This window comes from Cloeon dipterum, chromosome 1 (genome assembly GCF_949628265.1).
Source record: "Cloeon dipterum chromosome 1, ieCloDipt1.1, whole genome shotgun sequence".
Taxonomy (NCBI): Eukaryota; Metazoa; Arthropoda; class Insecta; order Ephemeroptera; family Baetidae; genus Cloeon; species Cloeon dipterum.
Window position 1 is genome coordinate 35,855,666 of NC_088786.1, and position 25,106 is coordinate 35,880,771.

Sequence of the window (25,106 nt, forward strand, 5' to 3'; positions counted from 1 at the left end):
GCTACTGAAAAAACGCGTGAGACCAATATTTGAACGCATTGAAATTTAACAAATAGATACATAAATTAATTTTTAGAAATCACACCTTTTTCGATGTGTCTAATTCAGCTAATTTTTGCAGAATGGAATCTACATGCATGCAGCACAGCACAGATTTCGCAGAATCGTCTCTCTGGGTGCAGGGCTAGGATCGTGATTCGCTGCTCACTCTTCCAGCAGTGTTGATTGCAAAGATGCTGAAATCCTTGGAATGTATACAAGTGCGAGGCCAGGCCATAATAAGACAACGGTGGCAGCAGCCCCCATTGGATTAAATCTCCATGCAACCGAGGCTCCAGGATCTCCAAAAGTTTCGGGAGGCGTGATGAAGGTGAGTTAAAAGCGGTTCTTCAATTTTTTCCCTCCTGGTCAGGCAAATCGCCTTTGCAGATATACTTATAGATTATAGATACAGTGCGATATTAACTATTTTACTTCGGGAGCTATTTAATTTTAAACCATTAAATTTAAAGATTAAAATTAATATGTCTTAAATTTATGCATTGAGTAGTTAAACACTTGAGCATTTTGCATGGCAACCATTTAATGCGAAAATCCATAATGCAGAACACTAGCAGAGCAATCCGCAGCAGCGTGAAACCAGATTAGCATAAATATGGAAAGTAGATTTTGAGTCTAGCGCAGACTGGAGCGTCGATTAGGCAAGCTGCAAGTGCAAAAGCCGTGTAATAAACTGCGTCTAGCTCAAAGCACGTCTTCCAGACGTATAAGGCTATTAGACCATTGCTACAGCGCCTTATAGTTGCCTGCTGGACTAATTACAAAGTTGTAATAATAAATTATTATCAATTTGAGTACGGCGGAGGCTGTTCTAACACCGCGCGCTCTCCGCTTTAAATTATCTCTCGGTCTGGACTGCGCGCTGGAAGACACCACTGCGCTCTCGAGGAGGCACCTACTAATATTTATTATGATACAAGGTGACAGTCGTAATTCACATTGACAATGGCAATAGCAACAGTTTGTGTGCTCACTCGCAGCGCACACGGCATTAAGTATGCAAATAACGTCGACTCTCTCGCGAAAAAGCGGAGAAAGAAAGAGCGCAGAGGCAAACACGCCGGCCGACGTCGCTCCGCCAGCGACTCTCTGTTGGTTTTTTATTATATTCGACGAGCTGCTGCTGCTCATGCTGCTTTGCTCTCTTTCTGCATGTGCACGTTATTATCATTACAACTATTATTGTGTTGCCATTAAAAAGTGTGTGTGTGTGCACTTGTCTCCAGAGCCAGCCAGAGCGCAATAAAAATTTAAGGCCTGCACGCTCCTTGGGGAGTTGAAATAAAAGAGAGTGACCAACTGGCTGGCTGGTTGGTTGGCCAAGCACTGCCGGAGCCGACGTTTAGAGCTAATTGTGCACCCCTTTTAATTTTAATCGAGCATTAAATTGTTGCTCTGTATATTGCTGGTCGCTGTGACATTGTTGCGTTCCGCACGCTAAACTCTTCGTCCCTAGTTTATTTTCAAATTAATTCATCCCTGTATCAGCTGTAACGTGCTCGGCCGTAGGTAATGGGCTTCGTCTCCAATTAACCGTTTGCTTATTCGGCCACGGCAGCGGCAAAAAGAGATCTATAGGAATCGTGAAAAAAAACACCTGTTTTGTAATTTCAATTGGCTAACAAATCGGGGTGTTCATTATTTTTTCTCTCATGTTTTAGGAAATTGGAATTCAATTTACTGTACAAAAAAAATGAGTAGGGAATGCGAAATTTCAAAGCAGACGACTAAAAAGCTGAGAAGCCTCTCCGCTTTTGATACACTGCTGCAAATTGTACCGAGAGCTAAATGCGAACAAGAGGCTACAGAGGGTGTGAAGGCGAATAAAAGAAGCCTCCCCGCCCGCCGCCTACAACAGAGTTCACACGGCGCGCCGGCCGGCGACGTGTAGAGTTGAGTGAAAAAGCCAGAGCGCAGCAACCTTAAGGATATACGCATTGAGCGGGCCCGGGCTGGCTCAAAAAAATAAACTCAAAGTAAGCAGAGCACCTACATTTGCTATATTGAGCCTCCGGTGACGTCAGGCGGCATACACCTTGCTTGCTTAGCGCGCGCGTCTCTTTTATACGTATGCTGCTGCTGCCGCTTCTGTTACCAATTACAAACAGCTCCTTGTCTTACTCTTCTTGTGATCTCTGAAATTTTTCCTCACACAGTTTCACAATGATTGTTGTTATTTACACTCGAACGCCGTGCTACTCCCGACCCGAGTTCACGAATTCGCGTCTCGGTGCCTCGGAAATACTCGAACCATGACGCGGATGTTTATTTTGTCTTTTGAATTGGAAGGACATTGTGCCGCACAAAATACAGTAAAAATGCATACAATAATATTGCGCTTCTGGTGAGCAAGGTGATAACAATAATTGTTACGTAAGCATCCTTTGAGGACAAAGTCGATAAAATCACAATAAAATGATTTGAATAGTTTTCACTCGGTATAATAAAAAAGAAGGATAAATTTTTATGTCGACTCTTTCAAAGTTGTGAGAAAAAGTGCGAGTGTCTTTGGATGCGAACAAAGGCAAGTCGAGCAACATCCTGAATGTAACTTAGTTGGCAAAAGCAGATCGCACTCCTGTAAAAAGTAACGAGTGCACTTTTTAACGATTCGCTCTTGTACCACCAGAAGCAAGTCATGCATTTATTTGCAGTTTGATTTATTGGCTGCCGGTCCAGCGCACGCGGGCTCCATAATAAATGCAGCATATGACAGCACATCAAAACCACACCTAACAATTAGGCGAGTAATTTTATCCCACAGCCGGAGCCGAGAGGTTAACGATGTTTTAAAGCCAGTTCTGCGCTCGAGGTATATAATTTTTTCAGCGCGCAGCATCAACACACACGCGGCTGTGTGCATCCCAATGGCCGCGTACATGCATGAGAGATGCACGGCCAGGGAAAAATATGCTTGCACTGCTCTCTCCGAGGACCACTTCATATTCTCCGTGCTGGCCTCGTCGAGATGACTCGCATGGAAAGCAGCTGCTTAATATTCACTTATTCACGAGAAAGAAAGAAAGAAAGACCCCGCTGCCGTCGCGTTGTGTGCTGGCCAATTAAATTGATTCAAATTGGGCCCAATTTGGGAGCTCCCCACAGCAGCTCCCGCCCATGTTTAAGTAGCAACTAGCGGCTAATTATTTTCAATTAGCGCCGGCTACACACCCAGCAGCGCTATGAATTTTTATTCAGTTTCACGGCTCGAGCTGTCAAATATTTGCGTATACGTTTTAGCCAGATGATCCATATGAATTTTTAACTGCTCGAAGGGCGTTGAATTTTTTCATCTTTATTAACACAGTCATTATTTTAATTATTCATGATTTTCAATCGAAAGCAACTCAGTGTCGTAGTCCTTATCGGTTCACCACAAACATTATTTCAATGATCCATTCCTGAAATGAATTACTGAATCCAATTATTCGCCAGTTATGCAATGAAACATCAGCAAATTAATTTACACAAATCAAATTAACAAAATTCAAGCAAAGAAACACGACGTGCCAATTGATTTAGTTAAGAGACGTTATGTATCGCGAGATCTGCATGATGTGGAATTAGATAATAGATGCCAGATTAGAAAATAACCATACACATCACCATTTGACTTTGGTTACCTTTTGAGAAGGGTTAACGTTCTTATTTTATTGCCTATATACGGCCTATACACTACAACTTACGTGTCATTTTAAGTAAGCGAATTCATTATTCCACAGAGAAAATATCAAAGCTCTCCAATATCCAAATCATGCACTTGGGACTGAGATTATTTAGTTATTTCCAGAATTCTTTCGAAATGGCTGTTCTCATTGAAGCTCAATCCTCATGTCAGAGATCCGAAAAACATGATTTAATATGTGTATTAAATTTCATTATTTTCATTACACAACTATGTTTTATGTTCAGCACAACGGAAACGTGGACAGCAACAAACTGATCAATAAGAAAGCGGAGGTCATTCTATTTGCCTACAGTGGCGCAAATTGCGAGTCAACCCTTTATAGACGGCGGCGAGATTATCGCAGTGTGGAATGCGATTAGTTCGCACCCAGCAGGCCGAGAGCGCAAGTAGCAGGCAGTGCTCATTACCGGCGGCGGGTATTTTTGGCGAATTTGGCATCAACAAATTCAGCAGCACGGCAGCAGCGCCCGCTCACTCACTCACTCACTCTCGGTACTGTGTACTCGCGCTGGCAGTACTCAGAGTGCCGGATAATGAATAACAACGCCCTGGCATCTCATTACTCCTCCTCAAAATAGGGCCATCTCGCAGCCAGCGCACATACCAACCCCGTTTCCATTCTCGCCGCCGAGAGAATGTGTGTGTGTGTGTGCTGTATACTTTTGTGCGTGCATTCATCAAATAAATTGGTCTCGGCGGTGACGCGGCGAAATTTCATTCCCGTGCTTCCCTCCCTCGCACTCATCGCGCGCAGTTTTATTCTCGCTGCTCCTTTCCACGATTGCAAAATTTCGACTTGTTACTTACTCTCCTGCTTTTAATGGGGCGCCGCTGCTGCACATACATGGTTTCTTTTCTCCCGGCCGCGTTTTTAAAGCAACTCGTGGCGTTTGAGCTTTGTTCGCGCAGGCTCTGCAAATTATTTGCATTTGTTAGGCGGCGTTTTCAGGAATGCTGGTCGCGCTAATTAGTGAATTCCTCCATTGGACACGCTGAAAGCTGACAGCACATTTTCCTCGTTACAATACTGGAATTTATTTTAAATGATATATCCTCATGGTTATTTCTTGCGTCTACATTGAAAAATGTGAAACCACCGAATGGTTAAAATTTCTAAGGCTTTAAATTGAAAAATTGTCAGCAAAGAACAAAGATACGGTTTTATCTTAATTTTTGTTGGCCAAAGAACTCTGGAAATGTATCGCCACTTGCTGTGAGAGTCTGAGCGATGTTTTAAGTCGAGTGCGGGCCGATTTGCGCTTATTTGATTCTTTGCAATGACGATTCCATATTCGGATTTGCAAGGAATTGGAAAGCTTCCCGACTTGTTTGCAACTTTCCAGAATGCGTGAATTAATTTCAAATGTCACACGTTTCAATAAATAACAACCTTAGTGCGGGGGCAGTGACTTGAGCTGGTCCTGTCTGGGCAAAAATACCAGTCTTAGTACGCCTGCCTGGCCGTCATCAATATCCAAACAATACTCTTATTTAAAATTTGGAATTGGAGGAGAAATGAAGCACCACCTCTTACTTGCTTTCGTGCAAAGTGAGCAGGCGTTTAATTAAAAATCTCGAGCGCGCGAGAAACCCGCAGATTATACTCTCCAGATGCGCGCCTGCTTGTTCCCTTCCTCCGGCCGGCGGCGCGAATATACGTCGTTCCGCGAAAGCTGCAGCGGCAAATCTCGGTGCATGCGGCTCGCATGTTCAGGCCGCATTAAACACTCTTGCTGCATTAAAAAACAATATTACGTGGAGATGGCCTGAGATAAAATCCGTGTTATGCGCGCATCCATCGGTTCATTGGCCCAGCAGCAGCGGCGGCGGCATCGCGCGCGGGGATGAGCTTGTTTTCCGCACCGAGGACGAGCGAGCGAAGGATGCATGTGTCAGATGCAGCTAAAAGTAGCCTCGTTGGCCGCACTGCCAATCAGGCCACCTCGAGACATTATGCACACATTTTTGATGCGCTGCACCCCCGAACGAGGCAGACAATGCGACAACATCAACAACGACACGTGCCAAATCAATTTCTCGCGCGCGGGCCGCTCCAATATTTTTACCACTTGCATTTGGCCTCAATTTTCGTGTAGGACCCAAATTCTTTGCCCGTTCTTTTTCTTTTTTGATTCGGTGCCGAGCACGGGCCGCGCTGATGCACTTTTGATGTTTTATTATAAGGTCGCGCGCTCGTGCGGCCCATTGGACGCGCCGAACACGATTAATATAAATGGGGGCTGAAAAGTAGCATGTTGATCACAGTTTGAGGGCGCGACAAGCGAGATGTTTGACCTCTTTTTCTGCAGCCCATTTTCGTCCCCAGTCTGGCGACCAATTAAATGTTGAGACGGACAGTTATTTATTTGCTTCAAGCGTAATCTAATTGCCGACAGAAGTAAAAGTCTTTTAAATTCCTTTAACTGCATTCTACCTGATTATAATGAAATGCACGCATCAGAAAAATTAACATAATATAATAAAGCTATTAACATTTAATTAATAGTTTTCCAAATTTGTGATTTATTGGCTAAGCATTAAAAATGTTGAGAATATACCAAAGGAATATACGAGTTTCCCGGCAAGCAACGTAATGGCCTTGCTTCTAATTAAAAGTTTTTCTGCACTCACGAGACGGAGGCACAAGTTGCTTCGAGTTGGTCTCTCCATGTTGGGTTAAAGGTGCAAGAGCGCAAAGCCAGGCTCTTTGAGCCTCATTTCCAAGAGAGTTTATGATCCGCGCGCACAGCGACGGTCTCGAAAAACTCACATACATATACACGCACTTTGATGCCTCGCCTCTCTTGCGGGCGTAATTACATTTTATTCCTGCAAAAGAGCACGGAAAGGAATGTCCCAACTGCGAATTTGGCCGGAGAGACAGCCGGGCTGCCGCGCACATTGCGATTCTGGTCTGCGGCGAGGTCATGATATTTCTGCGCTGTCGGGATAATAAGTCTCGGTCTCGTGCAATAAGCAGCCCTCTTTGTGTTGCTTTTATGGCTAATTTGAGGACGAGGAATCTTTTCAGGGCATTTAAAAACGTCATAATCTTTTAATGCACCTTGCACAGCGGCATACGGAGAGGGCTCATTACTGCAAATATGGCTAATGCGAGAGTGCGCTGCGCTCGCCCGGCTACTTGAATTATTTATGATTTATTGTCATAAGCACCCAGGCACAGGCTAATTACACAACTAACTCGTAATGTGCACACAAAGTATGATATTTTAATGGAGCGCAGCAACGTCTTATTATTATATGTGTGTGTGTATTGTAGTCGCTGGCTGCCGCTGAGAGAGCTAATGCGAATGTGAACGTGCGCCCGAGCTGCTCTCTCAATTGGAAATGACAAAAAGGGACACCTCGGCGCGCACACAGAGAAGAAGCTGTATAACACGCGTGTTGGTTTCGTTTTATCCCGCTGTGCACGTCTCTTTGAGCAACAATTATCTGATAATAAGTTAATGCAGCGGCGGGATTCTGCAACAACGCCGCCGTCTGAAAGGGGTGAAAACGACGCGCAGCAACTCGGAGAAAATAATATGCAAAAGACACGTTGCTGGTGTGGCAACAATCAGGCGGGCTGGAAGAAATTTCTTTGCAAATGCGGCAGCGAAAAAGGCGAAGCTGGATTTTGAAATCCGGCACACGGCTTTCGATAGACTTTCAGCATCAACGTCCAATCGGCAGGAATGCCGCGCAGCAGCAGTCTCGTCGTCTTCTCTGAAATGCCTCAAATAAAAATACCCCCGCCGTAAAGAATCCATTTAAGGGCTAATTGGTGATTCGCATTTTACCGTATAATCGCGCGCGGCCAGACTTGGCCAAAAACCGACGACCTTGAGTAGCCTTGCAGTCCGAGAATTGGGCGCGCAAAAATGCTGATCTTTATGTCTTCCAACAGGCCGCGAGCGAGTTAATGCGCGCCCATGTATAAAGATGAGAAGATGCTGTAATGAGATGAGCCGAGTAGCGGTTCATAAATTGGCTTAGGGGGTTTGTTGCCAGAAAAATTCAACACGTCAAGAGAAGGACGTCTCTGATGGACCACAAGGCCGCTGTACGGCAGCGAATTTTTTGTGGTTTCATGAAACGTGCTTAATCGAATGGACCGCTGCATGCCTCGCTCGCTGCGCGGTAACACAATCAGGAAACTGCGAAAGATCTGTATATAAATTCCTGGTTGCTTTTAGGCAACGGTTTGGAGGACCAAAATTGGTTCTCGTTTAAACTATTGACACAGTTATTTTATTTTTATACGTTTTGTTTTCTATCGCTAATTTTAAATTAGTTCCCAATGCATTTACTTAAATGTTAATGAACTTTTTGGTGCGGTAAAAATATTGCCAGAAGTTGACATTGCAAAATTATAAAAACAAATAAACTTGTCTCCAATGATTTTAAATTTTTAAATAAATATTAACTTATTTCTTTTTGTTAATTTTCATTTCTAAACAATAAAAAGTCGTTCGGGGCTAAATGAGGCACAGATGAAGGCATCAATTTACAGGCCGACAAAATAAATGTTGGTGCGCATCATTTGCATGTCGCGACCGAAAGTAGCGGTCGGTCTGCTGATTTATGGTGGCGACTGGATTTATTGCTTTTCAAATACATTGAATAATACACCCAAGCGCTAGACGTGTGTCGGCTAGAAAATGATGCATTGCTGCCTCAAGTGTTTGATTTGTTCGCATTATTAGGGAAATTATTCCCCCTGGAGATGAGCTGATCAAGTTGTTCTCGGCCGAGTCAGAGTATTTTTATCCAGCACGCGCACCATTCATCTTGCCGTATTTTGACACTTGAATATCATTATCAAACCTGCACCGAATCTCGGGGCCTCCAAAGGCAGGTGAAAATTTTGAGCTCCAAATTTATGCCCTCGCACAGCCTTGATTTGTGTCGCACAAACTTGGTGCGCTCCAATTTTAAAAAGAGCTGCGCCGCGTATATGCATTGGAAAATGCATGACCAGCTCCGGAACTAAAAGTTCGCGTCCGAACCGTTGTTTCAGAAGGTCAGAGGATGCGCAATTTCGCTTGAATTGAGTGACGGACATGTGAAGGATGGGAGGAAAATATGAATTTATCTCAACGCTGCATCCGCGCGCGCGAGTTGTAGAGCGAACAGGAAAAATGCATTGCGCCGGCCATAAAATAAGTGCTGCTTGGGCGCGATATTTAATGTGTGTACTGTAGTACCTGTTGCTATGGGCGGGCTGCCGCGAGTGAATTATGTGCATTTGCATAGTATACGGTGCGCAGGTGGTGCGCCGAGGTGATTTGTGACCGGTGTTTGGGGTAGGTCAGGCAGCGCACGTTTGATTTGATTTGGATCGCGCACACGCTTGGCAATATAAATCTCTAATCTCAGCTCGCAAGTCGCAGCAAATAATTCAATAAGGGGCTGCTGAGAGGAATAAGTCCCAAACTAAACTAGTTTGAATCGCTTTTTTATAGGGATAACACACAAGCAGAATTAAAAAAAGTTCACAATTCAGAAGGCATGATCTTTGGCTAAATCTGAGAAAATGGAAGAAATTGATTTTTTTTTCACGAAACATTTCCAAAAATGTCCTCATTCAAACTGCAGTGATGAATCAGCTTAATAGGCCTTACATATTAATTGCGGAACTCGTTGGTAAAGCCTGTTTAATTTTGATATAATAGTTTTTGCCGTCGATTCATAGTTGTTAATGTTGCAACAATCCCTGGCTGCAATAACCGCTTCCTTATAGGTATAAAAATGAATACTTCATTCCATATTGAATTGAACAAATAAATTGTAATCTGTAACAGAAGCAAAGGATGTGTCATACAAACTGATTAGTTTCAGATGATCGAATTCTTGGAAAAAACAAGTGAAAATGATCCTATAGATCATTGTGATACCGGGAATTCAAACAATATATCGCTTCCGCTGAACATGGCACCAGAAAATTCCTCTTTTGGCATATCAGTTTTCATCAAACGAACGTGAGTGCGCGCGAGAGGAAAAATTAAAAACGCATCCGTGACGACAACGGACGAACTGTATGTACTGATTAAACTCGAGAGGACTCGACGCACTCGACTCCTCCGCACATCAAGCTTTTTGATCCGCACACAGCATCGGTGCAAACACTCGATACGCACAATATAACCCTCCTCGGGCGCGCACAGCGAACGCATCATCCAGTGTTATGTACTCGCATACACACACATCGAGTATTACATGCACGCCGGGTTATGTGTATGAGCGAGCGAGCACTGCTCTCATTACTCGGTACACATGAGATTTTGTTGACTAAGGTATCAGAGAGCGGCTGATAATGAATCCACGCGGCAGAGAGGGTGCAACAGAGGTGCACCATTATGTGTGAGTATAGGTCAGTAACCTCTTGCTCTCTCCAATGCTGCGCGGATGATAATTATAATAATGGCGCCCGATCGCCCTGGCTGTCATCCCTTGCAGCCGCAGCATATCCGCACCGCAGCCACTATATTGTGATTGTGCCCGATGCGATATGGATATTTCGCATACCTTTATAGACAAAATGATATGATGTTTGTCGACGAGCATACTATATGCGTCAGTCAAGCACGTCAGCCATGCAGACGGAGGCTGCATGCGAGATCTGTCGCACACCGCGTGCAGAATACCTCGCGTATCCGCACCCTTTCAGTGTAATCACAGCCTGACAAAGAAACACACAACACGTATTTCAATGAGGGCGAAATGTTTGCATCCTGATCATCGCGAGTGCTACTTCAGCGAAATATGCTACCCAACGACAGATCAATAATTAAAAAAATGGAAATATTTGCAATTATTTAGATTCCCCAGATTTAAAATCGGATATAATTTAAAGGGACCTGGAGCAACCTCTAAAATGAGAATTTTCCAAACAAGTCACACATTAATTTATTTAATATTGAAATTATATAAGAATCATGGTCAATCCTTTTGATTTTTTTTTTTTAAATAATCTCTTCTGGTGCTTGGTCCTAATTATGGCAACTGTCAACGGATTCAATAAACAACTGATTTAATTTGTACAGTCATACTGTCCAATTTCGCTCTTTCCAAAACTGTCGGTGTTATCGTAACCGTCAACGTCCTTTAAATTAAATCATATCGCTCAATTATATTAAAATTAATCTCGATGTTATTCAATTTGAGGCTGATCTGGAATGAGTCATCCAGAAAGAGAGATCCGGTTGCCAGGCTTGTGCACCTGCACTCGAGGAGGACGAAAAATCCCATTATATAAATGTCGGTTGGCGGGGCCCGAGCGAGTGAGATAAAGCTTAATTGATATCTCTGAATGCAGTATAAATACAGAGCAGCGCCGCCACGCTCTGGTCTTTAGTCTTTTGCCCAAATAGATATAATATGTTATTGAGATTAATCAGCGATAAGCACAAAGCGCGCATCACACTCCCGCTTTTTCAGCGAACCCAAGATAAACAACACACACAGCGCACGTAATGTGAAAATATATATAGCAGAAAAGAAAGAGATGCGCTCAAAGGCGAAAGACCTTTCTAGAGGATGAGCCAGCTCCAAAGGCAAAGTTTTCCATTCCATCGATATAATGAAGATAAAATAGAATTGATTTTAAATGTGGAGCAAATTAAAATACCGTCTTGTTTGCTAACCTTGAGCCGCGGTGCAGAAGATGAGTTGCATAAGCAATTTGAAATTCAAAGCGGAATTTGGTTTCTCCTACTTATGAATTCCGAACGGAATTTTATTGAATGCATGCGTCGGCGCAGATGCAGCAGAAACAAATTAAAATCGTCTAATGATTTATCAGCAAGCGAGCTGCGCATATTTATAACTCAGACGCAGGAATAAATATAACATCGTGTGCATTTATGTATGAGCGGAGCGTGAATTATGTGGCTTGAGATAGATTTCCATGTGGAGCTCTTCCCTTATCAGCAATTATTATCATTTTACTCTGATTCTTCGACTTTTCCCTCCCTCTCTCTCTTTCTCTAACTCCCGTCAAGTGGAACAAAGAACTCTTTGAACTACTGTGTGCCTATAATAGCAGCGGGCGAATCGAAGATCAGGCGACAATATCCAACAGATAACATTGTTTTTCAACCTAGTGTGCATTATTTCAAGTGTCATCGCTTTGCTGTTTGAACAAAGCACTTTGTAGAGATAAAATAGGGTTCAGGTCGTCAAAAATTAGTTTGCAAATAGGCTGTGAATTGATTCACTGGAAAAATATCTGTGTTAAGCATTAAAATCGCAAAGTGAATTATATAGGGATGGTAGTCCATATTCCAAACGTTTATAGCTTTTTAAAATAATTTAATTTGCAGTTAGATGATCAATCAATCTGATTGGACGTTAAAGAAGTGACTCCCTCAGTTTATTCTGCTGCAGACTCAGACTGGAATTGCCGGGTTGAAGGACTTGCATTTTCTCCTCGAGACATTGACAGATTTCATTACCGGTGCAGACGATTGAGCGGGGCACTCCTTCCTTATATTCTTACGCAGGCAGAACCAATTCAGCGTGGTATTTTATTGAAAGACGCCGAACGTTGTGAACACTTTATTTGTCCGCCGCGCGCCAAGACGCGCCGGTGCAGCGTTATCAGATGCAACCAGCGGCCAAGGGCCCCCTGCTGGAGCTGCATTTTCTGCTCTTTTTTCTCCTGGCTGAAACTTAACATGTTTCTCGGCGGATATTATAATCCAAACAACACGCGTCTGTCTGTCAGTTTAAAATATTCATGAACATGTCAAGCGAAAATTGCTCTCACGAATTTATGCATTTTAATAAGAGCTGCACGTTTTTGTGTAATTATCGGCAGGCGAACGTGCAATAATAATTGTTGCTTCTTTCATGCCTCACGAGAGGCATCTTATTTGCGATAGGCAAAGCCAATTCCGCGCGCATTTTCCATTAAATATATGCTATCTGCAAGCACTCGAACGCGAATGCAAAGCTGGTTCGCTCGCAAACCGCTCTATTTATTGTATGTATGCTGGATGTGCGAGTGTACGGCTGGCTCCACGGGCCGCTGACTGACTGGCTGATAACACACAATTTCTCAGCTGCATTTACGACTTTGCCATAATATTGCCGTGTGCTGATAACAAGAAAGCGCCGCTCGTCGAGTGTCCCAGCCGGCGGCGGCTCTCTGAGGGCGCAACGACTATTGCCTCTCGGTGCACAACTTGATTCTGTTAAGCCACTCAAACTCGTGTGAGTGCACGCCGCTCTGCCTGCGCCACCGCAAATTACTAGTTCCGCCGAGTTTGCGAATTGCCGAGCTGGAATCTGTTAAGTTTTCAACTAATTTCATCGTTTAGCCTGATCTGCGAGCGCGCAAACACGCAAAAGCGTTCGCTGCATGCTAACTTGGGATTTGATTCCGATTCGAAATTTCCGTCCTTTGACTTGCGCTGCAACTCAGCCAGCCAGCCAGCAGGGAGTCGAAGTTGCTTTCGTGTTTTTTTTTATCATCCTCCTCCTCCTCGGGTGAACTTGTATTAGTTCAGACTATATGTGTGCACAATCAACCGAAGTCCTTTGCTCTCGCGCGTATGGTGGTAATAATGCGAGTCGATATACGCTCATTGTTAAGGGACTGGAGGTTTATCATCTGATTATGCGCATTCTGTCTCGCACGTGCTATCTCTTTTATCAGCCTGTTGTTCAGCCAATGTGAGTGCGGATGATTAATTCCATGCGCGGTGCACTCGTATGAATCAGTGGTTGCGCGTTTCCCAATTAGCCTCGATTCCAACTTATGCACTTGGTACAATTATTCGACTCTAATCATTAACATAAAATGCCAATAAATCCAATCAAAAATTTTGGGGAGCCGCAAATTTGGAAAAAAAATTGAGTGCAAATAACAGATGAAAAGAGCGTTTAATTAGTTAAACAAGGTGAATGTAAATTTCGTAAATTTTGAAGTTTTCTCTGAGATTGCAAGCAGACTCCTTTGCTTATTGAGTAATAGTAGCCAAGCCTTTGGTTAACACATTAGAAACTTTACCAGAACATTATTTACGCTTGCTGGAGTCGGACATTAAACACAACCCTCTCAAACCAGATGTACTCGTCGTGGCAATTGAAGTGTCAAACGGTAGTGAAAACCAACCCATACTCGACCCCCAAACGTGTCGCCATTGTTAAACTCTCGCAGTGCATGCTTTCAACAATGCCATCGGTTTTGTCAAGCAAAGGTAAAGGTGCCAATGTAGACACAACAGCTTCAATTTCTTGCAGCGTAAAGCTTTGCTTTACAGGTTCAATAGTCGACAGTTGTGTTTTGTTAACGCCCTAATGGTAGTCGAGGGTAAAATATTACTTTTTTTTTAAATTAATGATCCTTCAAAAGGTTCTAAATATTTTTTTACCATTTATATTCTTTGAGAGTGACAAACCCTCGATGTTATCAGTGTAAAATGAACCCATATTTTGTGTTTTCTCCTAAAGAGATGTTGACCTTGTCCGCTCATATATTTTTCACCCTGGTCAAGGCGAGTGCTGGGTCAGTATTTCAAAATCCCCCTTTATTTGGACAATATTGACAGCTATTATTCAAATAAAAGTAAGTCCATCTGCGACTTGTTATTCTTTTTTGTTCCCTTTGTTGAAATCTGGAAAACGCCGTTTCATCTAGTCTATATTGAGCGTTTGACAGCGTAAAATTTGATGATTTATTACCAAAAGCTGCGGGAAGCTAATACACACACTGCTTACTCAATTGAAGTGGAAGAAGTGTAGAAAATTTGACGCTTATTAAAAATTAAAGCACTTTTGCTTTCTCTTAAAAATCCCTTTGATACTACGTTTCCATTTCCACTCATCGACTACTTGATTTTATAATCATGTATACATATTATTAATTGATTCAATATATATGTTGCCATATGGTTCATGAAAAAGGTAAATGTTAAAAAAATGTTGCATGAGTTAGATTTCATATTCAAAATTTAAAAAAACACTGAAAGCTCTTCTCTGAGCGAAACGAGGCGGAAATTATTAATAAATACAGGAGATACACAAGCAAGAAAAAAGCAGACGAAATTTTGACAGCTTTGAAGCTAGAATATTAGTTGTTGAAATTAATCACGAGGTTCACATCCTCATTTCACGTTGGGTGACGTGCTTGGCACACTAGCAAGATCGAGCTGGATTTAGAACATTTCAAGGGTGCGTAGGTTAAATTCTGGCAGCGAATTCTTTTTGCACGTCAATGCCCTTTCTGCACAGCGATTAAACTGCATTCAAAACGCACAAATTGTGCATTTCTCAATCAATTTGTCAGAACGGCACACACAAATGAAAATTTATCGAAGTAAACCAGTCAGAAAGGATTTTCGAGCAAGGCAGTTCAGGCTGCTAAGTTTATTTTGAGTCGGTTGCACCGGCTGGTGTGTGTGTGTGTGTTTAGAAGCCTGTTCATCTGTACTGAAGTGAAGAAATATTTTTATCTCTCTCAATACAAGCCCGGCAGCACTTCACGGTGAAAGATTTTCAGTCGTTAAAATTGAAATATTTCTGACCGCGCGCTGCTCGTTGGCCTACCTCTACTCATGATAGCGTGACTAAGTCGTTTAATTAGCGCTCCCCCAGATACGCACGATTAATTAGAATTATCACGCCCATTAAGTCAACTTAAATTTGCGAAAGCGAAGCAAAAATACTGCTTTGGGGTTGTTGTGTGAAAACTTTGACTATAATTTGAGCTGAAATGCTTTAAAATGATCAAAACAGTGACAACCTACATGAAAAGACGACTTGGATTAGTAACATACTCTGGTGAGCACAAAAATAGCCAAAAGCTTTACTTAAATATTGCCTTGGTTGGATAACAAAAATAAATAATGCTATAGTGTGCTTACCGCGAGTGCATGCGCGGCATAAAGTAGCTTTTCAAGGGATTCGTTGAGTATTAACGATATGAATCTTTCCCAAATTTATTTGATCGCCTTATCTGATTATTTGCTGAGGAAAATACTATTTCTTTTATATATACTACAAGGTGTAACAAAAATACATCCAAGAACCGCACCCCAACAATGGTTCTTTTTGTATTGTCCGGCATATAGATGGAATGAGTGCTCGCATTGTCCTTCTGCACACCGAATAATTATATTCGTGGTGTACGGCGAGCACTTCAAAGGCATGTACACAGTTTGGCAAGGTCGTTCGTTTCACGGGGTCGCCAGCAGAGGTCGACATTCGGCACCGTCCGAAAGGCTCGGCACACGAGCGGACCAATCTCAACAGCAGCTGATAAAATGGATTCAGAGTTCGTTCTTATCACCAGTGTTTTTCTTGCCCTTGCGGTCGTTTTAATTTTAAATTTGTACATTTCAATTAAAATCGTAATAATCCTTTTTTCGCTTGGCGAGCAAGCACGGTGTGTGTTGACCGGCGCATTTTATATATATTTATAATGGAAAAAGCACATGAAGCTATTACGAGTCAGTAACAGCAAGGCTTTTTATAATCTCCCGTCCATATCACATTGGAACAGGTCCAAAAATCGCGAATATAAACGCACTTGCTGCTGCATGGCTCCTTTGATTATTCTGCGGTGAGCTGCTGGTGCTGCTCGAGCGTTTAATTGTGCATAATTTATGCGCGATCCGTACGCCGCGTTCAAGATATTAAATAATTTATTGAAATTGCGAGTCCCAGATTTACGCACACACGCATGCTGGCAATTTAAATGAATTGGAAATTTTATTGTTTTATTGCGGATTTCTATTATGAAATGCTGTAAATTTGTCTTCAAACCACAGCTGGTTATATAATTATATTGTGAGTGATTTTACACATATTCGAAATTGAACGGCGTGGGATGGAAAAACCCAAATAACAACTAATTGTTTTTAATATCATACCTGGTTTGGGGACTAAACTTTGTTTTATTTAATCACCAATCACTTGTGAAGCCTGATAAACGCAATTCTTGCGGTAAAGTGAATGAATTTGACGTCACAAGCAGCTAAATTTGTGCTCGAAAGGTTACCCGGAGACCGGCCTATAAGACACAACACGTATAGCTGTAACGCTACCAAGCTCTCATCTGATATAAATGTTTCAACCGGCCGGGCGCGGACCCCTTTGTTTTTGACACTGCTGCCTTAGTAATAACACGCGGCGCAGACAATGAATGAATTCGGCGCAGTTTAGGTGGCAGACCTCAAGCCGCATATTTATACTTTATTGGCCACCACGTGGATTGTTGATGACGTTCCAGAAGATTCCACAATATGTTGAATTCGCCCTGATGCGGACCCTGCACTTAAAAAATTATTTTGAATTTAAAAAGCACAGTTGGTAACTGCCGACTGTGATAATTTAATATTTAGACATTTATTGCTGTTAACTTTCCTCCATAATAAATTAATCCAGAAGGATTATTTTTTTTCGAGAGACCGTTCAGTTCAATTAACATGGCAATTTCTTATTATAATTATTACAGAATCATTGCTCAGTTCAAAGGAGAGGATACATTTAGATGCCAATGCAGGCAGAAGCACACGCGGTTGTCTAATTTTTCAGAGTATCAAGTGAGCTGTTTATTTTATCTTCTGTTATTTCTACTTAGATATAAACTCCTTGCTCGAACCCCTTGAAAAATCTCAAAAATATTTTACTGATCTGTCGTATCTTTTGTTGCCGGACTCATCATAGCGAGAAAAAGATTAGCACAAATAGCTGCCGTGATATGGAGTATTGAACATTCTTTTACACAAAATAAAGCTTTATGTTTACTGTGTGCGTTGGAAATATTTTTCAGCGGTGCGAGAGGATAAATAATATCAAAGATAACATCTGGAGACCGCGTGTCCAGCTATATATTTGTAGAAAAGGAATTAGAAAAATATTAGCTGAAAGGCAATATTATTTTTGGATAAGAACCGAGCAAGCTAATCTTATTTACCAAGGAATTTGCTCAAATGTTATGTGCTTGTACCGGAAAGTTCTATTTCATAACTATTTCCTTTATTTTATCTGCTTAATGATTAATTCATCAATTTTGTTATTAGTTCCTCTTGTTCGGGAATAATCAGATTTTGTATATATGTTGAAATTCTCACTCAATTTTTTTTCGAAATGCATGTTAAATATTGAAGGTGAAGTAAATAATTTTTTTATAAAACAAACAATGTTATTGACTACTGACGTTTTCATTTTTTTCTTGGCGTCAAGCTTGGGTCGAGATTTTTTTTTATTATTTTCAGCGTCACATAGCAACATTATATATTTCTTAACAAAGCTTCCCATGTTTTATCGCATGTGAGAAAAAATTATGGCACCCCAATTCTTGCCTTGTTTACGAATCAGAAAATAATGTGCACGGATCCTCAGATTATAAATTGATCTAAAAAAAGGTTGCAAAGTGCTGTTTTCTACGAACATGCATGGTATAAAATAAACCCAAAACATATTTCAGGTAAAAAATGCTTTGCGCATTGGAGAAAATTCATTGTTGCTGACCTCTGCTGTCTATTTTTTAATAAAATCACTCCAAAAGCACTTGAGTTGAAGGTTAATCCGCCCCAATTACTTGACAAGAGTCACCTGATGGCTTGTGCAGTTGCGTTTAATATTGATACAGGGTCAATTCTTGCCTTTTTTCCTTGTAAAATAGAAATTTCCACAGAAGAAAAGACGGTTCTAGATCAAAGTGTGTTGTGTGCTAACCCAAGTTATAGATCCGGGTAAAGGTATAATATTTTATGGCTGCGCTGCGAATAAAATACAACACCATATAATGTGCCATGTCCCAAACACTTAATCGCAGTTAAGAAGTTAAAAATGCGCCAATTACGGTTTCCGAGATCCTGCATGCCAGCAGACCTTGAAAGAAATGACAATATTTCAGCGGCCAAGCGACGGTCTTATCTGAGACGACAGAGTCAATTTTATATAATCGCGCACATGTTTTAAGCATGCTGAGTCGTCTCTTAATCAAGAGACAGGCTTTCCTTTTTTGTTAAAGATCGTTGTAAGCCAAAGTCCAATGATTTCGCCAAATTGCTGATGATAATAATAATTAGATTAATTTTCGTCTGGCTGATACTGCTACTGTCAGCTGACTGAAATTATAAATAAATACCCGTATGCATCTCACAGTGTGCCTGGTGACGATTTTACGAACCAAAATAAATCCAGCTGATATTTTCATCCACCCTTTATTACCAGTAGCTAATTAATTAATTAAAATACAAATAATAAAAATTAAAAAAGGTGCATCCTGCTTCAGATTTTTATGAGCTCGAATAAAATGTTCATTTGCTCTTAAAATTTAGTCTAGCTCATTAGTCTGGAGCCACCCGTCACCAATTAGTAACAAGAAAATTGAAAATGCAGTGTCCTTGTTGACAGGAAAAGCACCCCAAGACCCAAGACCTCCGAGTAGCATGCTGCTAATTGCATCGCCCCTGCGTCCATAATCCACAGACCTTCAGAGAGCTTTTAGGGTTTTGCGATAAGCCGTACATAGAATGTGTGAGAAGATGAAACAAAAACGAAAAAGAATGCACTTGTCGCCGTCGCCAAGCCTAAGAGGTAAGAGAGCAATTTACTGGGCGACTGTCTCCTCTTTTGATGTGATTTTTGCTCTTATCGAGCGTCAAGTGTCTCGATCGCGACCGCACTTTAGTGTGAAACGCGCGCAGGAGGGTGGCCTCTACGGTGTTAGTTTGTCACCATAAAAATCCCTTCTCTAAATTAATGTCTCCCATTTATATACCTGAATTCCAAACCGTATCAATTTTACCTGCGGCTTGAAAGCCTTCTCTAGACCGAAACTGATATCGATACGCTGTCCACTAGTAGGAAAAATATTTTTTTCCTTTATAATTACACCTGTCAACCCTCTGATATTTACTCGTAAAGTCCTGAAGCTAAAGATTTTAAGCTGACCGACCGTGACCTTGTTTAAGGCAAGCTGTCAATCAAATTTTGCTTCGGCACCCTTTATTGTTGGTGCTAACCTGTCAATAATCCCGGTTTATGCTCCTAAGTTTGAAAATAACAAGCATTCTTCTCTTTGTGTTGAGTGCCAGAGCCTCTAAATAAGAGCATGACAAGCAGTTTTTAAGTCTTGTAAGGTCTTGCCATCCAGAAAGTTCTCAGAAACATCTGATTTTTAAAAATCGACCGAGTTTTCCCTTCACCCTCGTAAGGCATAAAATAAATTAGTGCAGACCCAGAGAGTAATATTGCAACAAAGAAAAGGTGAAGAAATGCAGACACGTGTGTGCTGCGATCGTATCGCCAAAGGAAACGAAAGAAAAGGCTATAATATAATAACGCGAGCGAGTTTTCAGCGAATTAATGCGCCCGATGCAATTACAATAATTGCGTCAAACGAGATAATACAATTTTCCACGGTGCATGCGATTAGAATCGACGCCGGTCACACAGTGCGCATTTAAAATGCATTTTCAAAACGTGCAACCCCTTCTGAAAAGAACACGCGACACTCACACACACTAGAGTCTGATGTCACACATTTTCACATGCAGTTTTATTGTCACTGTCTCGCTTAATTGCTAATGCATTCAGCCGCGCGCGTATTTAATTCAAAATTAGTGCAAATACATCACACGGCGCGCAGTACGTGCATGCTTTTTCTGCGCTTTGTTGTTTTGTTTCGCGTCACTCTATCTGTTGTTATTTTTACCCCGATGACCTATTTATCTCACTCATGTCCAATTATTTTCTCCGATGCCGCACTATATGCTGGACGCGGAAAGTAGAATGCACTATAGCTGCTGACGACACGACACACAAACCACCACACTTTTGAAACGCGTACGCGCATATTTTCATGTGGATCATTCGATTTGTGATGGATGAGCTTTACTGTAGTTGTTAGCATTCCATTTGTTAGTATTCTCATGTGTTTTTGCATCTCTACCATTTTCACTGGACGTGGCTCTCCCCTATTCGAGCATCGATCCGACACCAAATAACCTTTTTGCCAGTTTACATTGCGTTTCTATGTGGCTAACTTCAAATCACCTCCATTCGGTTCGTAATGTGTAATGTTTGTTCGCTCTTTTGATTGCAAAATTCAATGAGGGGATATTAAAGTGGAATAGTGCTTCAAGGTGAAGTTTTTTCTACCCAGGGCTGCGAAAAATGCTTTAAAAAAAAAATTAGCGTTCAATTTCAACCAGTTTCTTGCAGGCAATGTTTCCACCTCAGTTTTCAATAATTTTATAATTATTAGCTCATGACCTCGACTTGAAAAATTGCCAGAGATACATTTTTGGAGAAATTGAGGCAATTTAAAAGAAAAAATCTGCACAGCACAGGAAATTTTTACCACTCCGACCGCTAATTTTAGAATTTCACTGGGGAAATCTTGAATAAATTCATTTCTTGGTTAAAAACCGGGTGCTAGGCAAAGGCAACCTTGTTTCTACCTATTTTTTAATAGAAAATAAGTGCAAATTGTGTATAAACTTTCAAATCTTCCGTGGTAATATTATGAGTAAAATTCGGATCATAATTTTTGCTGCAAAATTTCGTTGAATCATGAACACCCAATAATTATTGCAAAGCAGACGCGATGGCGTTGGCAGCAGAGTAACACCAGACGGCTGACTGAGCTAGCCTCTGCTTGATCCCGTAATTAAAGTTTCCATTCCACATAGCTCGGCTGCGCGCGGAAGAGAAGAGGAAAGAAATGCGCCTCTGGTGCGGCGGACGTCAACCAAATCCCAATAATGCTGGGGCTGTGTGAGCGCGATGACACTTTAATTAAATATTGCTGCTGTTTTCTCGGAAGCCAATTAAACTTTCATCCGTGACTAGGCCGGGTGCATTCAGCAAGGATTCAAGGGCTGGATTTATGTGGTCCATTAATCGGCGAAAACGTTGAAGAGTCCATCGCCTGCCCTCGTCGGTCGACCATTCGATACGGCCAGTGTGCTTTATTAATATAAAGAGAGGATGACATGCGATGCACACTCTTTTATAAATATGTGCAGCCAATGCATCTCTGACCCAGATTCGCGGCGCTCGCTCAGCGCACACGTTTTATATAATGCAGCAGTCGACCACAACAGCTCCTTTCTGGCGCGCACAATAATGCGACGCGCGTCATTTAGCCGCTCTCATTCATCCTCCTACGCATTCGAAAAAAGTGCATATCCATACACAATATGCATGCCAGACGAATGTATGTAATACCTGCGGGCAGCACCAAAGCAAACCCTTCGGGGCCTGTCACCGTGCGCACATAGCTGCTGGACAGGCAGGCGTCTCTGATTAGAGCCCCCTCGCCGTGCTATTCAGCTCCTTTTGTGCCTGTCATGTGTGGATTTAACTATTATTCACATATATATGCTCCATGCGTCTCCCTGGCGTCTCCCTGGCACATTTTAATTGTAAAGATAATGCTGCAGCACAGGCACAATATTCGTTCTGAATTTCTTCTCTCCACGAGCGCGATGATTAAAAACGTTTTCCCCCTCGGCGTACTGTACAATTAAACATAGTCGTGTTTTAAGTATGTTGATTGTTAATGCTGGCAAGGTCTGTGAACTTGGTATAGTCTGCACTCTATGATGAGCATTTTTTTATTGCGAAGAGCTCGGGGTGAATTTAAATTGAAGCCATTTTATAAAATATTGAAATTGGCCACTCTCAGGAAGGTTTTTGAACTAAAAAATTACGAATTTCAGTCAAATTAAAAATTGTAAGCAATTTGTAAAGAAGGAAAATTACATTTTACGACAAGAAAATCAAATTCCACGTGTGTGTCTTGAATTAACAGCGCTCTTAAACAGCAGGGTGCGGCTACTATTTAAACGTTCACAAAGAGCACAGCGAGCGCGCCAAGAGGTGCAGAGTTTCTTGCTTAGGCGTGGTACAATTAATTTTTCAATGCTAACAATGCATGCACACATAAAAATGCATCTTTACCTTTTAATGTGCGCTCGCCAAAGCATGTTATTTAGAGAGTACAATGCAATAACTGTCTGCTGTAGCAAAGCAGTCGAACAATGCTTTCGATACAATTTATAGTATTTATTATGTAGGGAAAGTGCAACAAAATCCTACATTTTTTGTCAAGTGTATATAATTCAGCAGAATATATATTTTTTAGGATTTTTACCCTATTTTTCTGCACATTTATTTAAATATTATTTTAACAGTTTCAGAGAGATGTTTGTGCAGGTGCACTCCAATGCCATTTGTGACGGCGATGAAACTTTTCTTCATAGGATATGCCGCTCTCTGCAGGTTATTTTTTTCACTTTCATCTAAAGTTTTGGATAAACCCAAAACTTTATCTTTCAATAGGCGATAAACATTGTCGCTTCATTTAACAAGTTTTTTTTTCTTTTTAATTCCGCTTATTTATTTAGGATGGATTTGGGAGAATACGCTGTTCTTATTTTTGTGCAGCACGTGGTTTGGATTTAAGTCCAAGCGCATACAGTTTTTATTTTTATACCTGTCGAGTTTTTGTTGACGACGGGCTTGCACATTTCCAGTAAAAATAATACAGTAGGGACAACAAGTGAGAAGAATACATGATCTGTTTATCATCTGTTTATCCTTTACCATTCCGGTCCTGAGGAAGCACGTTTCTATACATCAGGTATATAACAATAATATTTTTTCTTTTTAACCCTGTCCGAGGACCACTGAAGGATTAAAATAAACCTGCTGGGTGATTGTTTATTTTGCTTTTTTTATTTCGTGACTGTAATTTAATACAAAATTTTTTGGGAATAGGTACACAAAAACAGCGAAAATTGCCCTCTTAGATTAAGAAAAATTAAAAAAGAAATAAACTCGTGTGAAAAGCAGAACGTACGTTTCCAAGTCATTAATTCGCTTCCGGCTCGAAATGATTGATTTGTAAATAATTGAGAGCGCTGCCACGCAGATCTGTTTTCATGTCACGTTCACCTGCTATAGATGCGTTTGACAACCGTATTAGCCTTATATACTGCACTGACATAATCCGCACGCACATAATTTATGCGCGCACAGGTGATAAACAAAGCGCGATAAAAGAACTTTCGATTTCTTCGTCGGCCACTGGTTTGTTCCGGTTCGCAAATGCGCCAAATCGCTGCGGTTTTCACCGAGAAAAAGAGAAAAAATGGTGAGCGACGTTTTAGGGAGCCGTGCTCAGCTGAGCGCGACTATTATGCAATATTTGCGAACTGCATTGTCGGTGGTAATTAGAGTAGAGCGCCGGAGACGACTTCCACTTTTATTTTCAGCAACTGGCGGCTACCGTTTTTGCATGTAGCACGGAATTGAGGCCAACCAAGCCGGCGGCGTGATGGGCTGCGCGTTAATTCAACGCCGTGTTCAGGAAATTCGTGCATTTCTTTAACTGCTGCTCCGACTGCATTAGATAATACACAAAATTGGCTTGGATAATGACCAAAAGTTATGAAATGAAAATTTAGGCTAGGTTTTTTTTTCTGGATGGAATTTTTACTTAAGGATCTTAATTGGAATCTACATTATAATTTTTTAAATTTTTTAAAGCGTCTTTTCCAAGGTGTAGGCACTTGTTTTCCTTTTTTTTAAGATGTCAAACAAATGATTTTTAATTTTAACTCTTTGAGACTAAAAATTAAATTATAGAATCAAATTTCATATTTTCTTTTCCACTTAAGAAATTTTATCATACGTTTATAGAGCTTATCAAGCTGTATATTTGTTATTTACATTGAATCGGCATCGAGCGAATCAAATTTTACATTTTTACATGACGAGTTACATAAATAAACGCAAAACATTACGAAGCTTTTCCTCAAAGAGCTTTAGGCGAAGTTAGCTCTTCCTCTTTTAAATGTCAACTCAAGAGCGAAAGAAAATTAACAAGTGGCTGCTCGCTAGGAAGTACGCAGTACTCGTGTAACAGAAAACTCTCACGCACGTAACATGTTAGTGGCCGTATATCGCGAATCCACCAGCGATTTCAACTCTCGCAAATCTAAACTTGCATTTCAGAATTCGTGCGTGTGTTTTGTATTTTTGGGGCTGGGACTAAACACCCAGCGTGAAATGGCGAATTCCCACGAGCAACGGCGCGGAGATGAGGCATAAAAAAGTAATCACAACCGACAGCGCACTCAAAGGTGCTCGGCTAGTTCGAAAGGGAAAGTTTTTTCGAGTCGGCGAGGATGGCGGGAAGCGAGTGAGTCGGCTTTAGCCTCGATTTCACTTTCGTTACTAGGCCGCGCTGCTCACCATATTATACACGTCTCCGGTGCCGTGTGTGTGTGCTTATTTAACTTTATCGTTAGATAATCTCTGAAACGCGCGCGTCCGCGTATACAGCTAGACACTCACGCTGTATAGAATTTTCCGGGTCACAGCATAT

The 25,106-nt window shown here is 41.4% G+C and overlaps 1 long non-coding RNA gene across 1 annotated transcript in view; it reads left to right on the forward strand.

Moving 5' to 3' along the window:
* The first annotated feature begins 33 nt into the window (after nucleotides 1–33).
* LOC135947053 (uncharacterized) overlaps nucleotides 34–25,106 on the forward strand; it is a 145,858-nt gene continuing 120,785 nt past the window's right edge. Inside the window, exons 1-2 of the long non-coding RNA XR_010575578.1 lie at nucleotides 34–370; nucleotides 19,121–19,303. This is a non-coding gene — a long non-coding RNA (uncharacterized LOC135947053). The remainder of the gene's footprint in view (nucleotides 371–19,120; nucleotides 19,304–25,106) is intronic.